Source organism: Oryzias latipes, chromosome 11 (genome assembly GCF_053564925.1).
Source record: "Oryzias latipes strain Hd-rR chromosome 11, Olatipes_Hd-rR_3.1".
Classification (NCBI taxonomy): Eukaryota; Metazoa; Chordata; class Actinopteri; order Beloniformes; family Adrianichthyidae; genus Oryzias; species Oryzias latipes.
Window position 1 is genome coordinate 21,374,371 of NC_136247.1, and position 3,089 is coordinate 21,377,459.

The window sequence follows — 3,089 nt, forward strand, 5'->3', positions numbered from 1 at the left end:
AAGGAGCCACCCGAACGCCATCACAATCCTGGGCAAAATGCCCAGGCTGCTGACACCTTCTGCAAATAATGGGACCACGACGAGGGGGACGACTGGCCTGGCTAGGATTCTGCAGGCGTAGCAGGTCCTGAGACATCTGGAGGATCTGCTCTTGTTGGAGCCTTAACATCTCCTTTATCTCCGATAGTTCGGACACCGGAGGGACTGATTGGGAACTACCCCCAACGCCACACTGGAACCCAGGGACAGAGGGGACGGAGTAACTACGACTCCGTACGCCTCCAGGGAGACCCTCCCGCTCCCACTGCATTGCCTCACCCCTAACCTCCAGCAACGTAGCGGTGGGCTGTCGGCGCACAAACTGTTTTAATTCACGGCGTAGGGCACAGTCAAAAACTTGTTCCACAAATTGATCCCGCAATAAAATCTCTGCATTTGGAACACCACTAGGTGCAGCTCCCTTAACGGAGGCCATTAGGCTCATTAAAGCCAGGGAGTATTCATGCAGTGTCTCACCTTCCTGCTGCCGACGAGAAAAAAATGCCTCCTGCAAGGCAACATAAGAGTCAGTGCATCCGTATAATTCCTGCAGCACTGCAATGACCCTAGCCGGGTCCTCCCTGTCGGAACCAGGGCGATATTTAATTTCGTCGCGGGCCTCTCCCTCCAGGTGATCGAACAAAAAGAACGCCTGATCGGCTACACTTAAATGGCGGGTCCTCATGCAAGCCTGCACCTCCTCAAGCCACTCCGTAAGCCCAATACCAGTCCGTCCCCTAAACATGGGACATTTTCTGTCTCTAGGGACATACAACAGTCTCTCAACCACGGGAGGATTGGTCGAAGGCCCAGCCAAAGTGGCAGGTGCTGCACCAGGGCCAGAAGCTGCTGCTTGTTGCTGCCGCAGCCTCTCATTTTCAGCTTGCAGCCGTGAAACCAGGTCTGTCAAATCCTGGACCTGTCCTTCCATTACTTAAACCTAGAGGTCCCAACAAAACAAAGTCCACTTTCCAAGGTTATTAGGATGCCAAGTTACCTTGCACAAATCACCTTCCTCACTTCCAAGCGGAACCAGCTGCTGCTTCTTTAAAATTAAAAAAATAAATAATTAAAAACAGAACAAAAAAAACAGTCTGCGTGTGACCAAACACAACCACAGAATAATGTAAAAACCACACGTCTCTGCCAAGTGTGCGATCCTGCCGACAACGCCAATTGTGGTCCCGAGGGAGTTTATTTTTCTATTGGCAGATGCACACAAAAGAAGGCAGGAGACGGAGGTACAAAAATTAAAATGATTTTATTACAAAACATTAAAACCAATTAAAAATGGACCCGTTAAAAGACATACACAACAAATTCAGTATGCTGAGGACCAGCAGACTTAAGGGAGGTGGAGGCTCCCAGAGAACAAAGATAAAATTTCACCCCACTCACGTGATGCAGACCACACACACACTGTGAAACCTTCACCCAAGGACACGTCACTCCAAACTGGGGGGATAGCCTCCACCTAGAATTCTGGGCTGGCACCTGAGTCCTCAGCACTGAGGGAGGGGGGAAACAAAGGTGGATCACACAATAAAATCCAGTTAAAACACAGGTCTAAAAGAATTGTGTAAAAATGCTAAAAGCAAAATAAAAGAAACTCTCGTGAGAGTAAGTCCGCCCGTAGGGTGCTGCTCAATGAACGGAGCGCGGCCGAGCTTTTATTCTCGTTGGTGGAGGATTCAGGCGTGACGCCCCGTTAGTCCTCCGTTGCTCAGGCTCAAAGGCAGCTGAGGAGCACCCGGGCCCGGCAGAACCCTGGTCAGGAGTCTACAGGGATTCTGATCACGAGCGGTGACAGTTCCTTAAAATAATTCTAAAATTCAATATATAAAAAGCAGCAGCTGTTCAGCAGGTGGGAGCGTCAGAAAGTCCCCGGCGCTGCAAGAACAACAAACATTACCAAAATAAAACAAAAAAAGAACAGCTTAAAGGCAAGCGCAGGACTTGACCCTCGCCGGCTTACCAGACAGACTGTTCGTCACCTGGGAGGCGCGCTCGATGGCAGAGGCTGTATTTTGCTCAATCTGTGCCTGCAGGTCTCATCCGGAGCTGAAAGAGTGTGTTAATATGAGGCAGCGAACAAACTCTTGTCCTTAGCCTACCACCGCTACTTTACCTGTGAGGCTAGCCGGAGGTGTGAAAACAGGAAGTGGGCGGTTCCAATGGCCAAATGCTGCCCCTGGCCGAGTGAAGGCTTCTTTGCCCTTTATAGCGCCCCATGAGGCCACTGCTAGTAATCCTCTGCCCTACAGCACCTGAGCCAATTAATCCTGCCACATTAGCATATTTACTATACCTTTAACTTCCAACGTTGTTTGCAGCCTATTGTTACATCTAAAATTAAACGTTTCTGTGACTACGCTAATTCCAGCCTTGTTAAAAACATGACAGAGAAAGTAAAAGAAACAGATCTGGCTACACGTTAGCTACGTTAGCGTATGTAGAATAATGTCCAGCAAGTTTGCAAGATGTAAAAAGCAGACTGTTAGAGATGAAACAAACGTTGCTGAGACTACGCAAATTCACCACCTTGGTAATAATACAAAGTAAACACGGTCACACACCGCCACATGTTAGCCGTGTTAACTTATGTACACCCAATCTTGTTTGACTGTCTGCCTCTCAAAATCTATTCATTATCAGTAGGAACAACCAGGATTAATCCATATCTGATGACCTCCAGAATATATGGTACACTGTTGTTTTTTGAAAAAAGTTAAGGCATTTAGGTCTGTCTTATTATGTGAAAAATACTGTAGGTGTTTTTTTTTTTTTTTTTAACCTTGAAATTTAGAAGGTTAGAAACGAATGCTGTAAAAAATGAAACTTTACATACTACTATAATACTGTAATGTAAGGAAGGGTTATTTTAGATATAGGTGTTTAAAACACATTAAGTCTTGTGTGCATTTATATTTGACTGAAAAAAGAAAATAAAACATGTACATGGTCATGTTGTTACTTTCCACACTGATACGCTCTGAATTTGGTTTTGGAGGCACACGTGCCAAACCGGTAGTGCTTGGACACACACAGAG

The 3,089-nt window shown here is 46.6% G+C and overlaps 1 long non-coding RNA gene across 1 annotated transcript; it reads right to left on the reverse strand.

Annotated features, from left to right (window-relative positions):
• Window positions 1–1,697: 1,697 nt before the first annotated feature.
• Window positions 1,698–2,346, reverse strand: LOC110015877 (uncharacterized). Its single transcript, XR_013659160.1, has 3 exons — window positions 2,168–2,346; window positions 2,015–2,100; window positions 1,698–1,929 (listed from the first exon to the last, which is right to left on the reverse strand). It is a non-coding gene; the product is annotated as an uncharacterized LOC110015877 (long non-coding RNA).
• Between the last annotated feature and the right edge of the window lie 743 nt (window positions 2,347–3,089).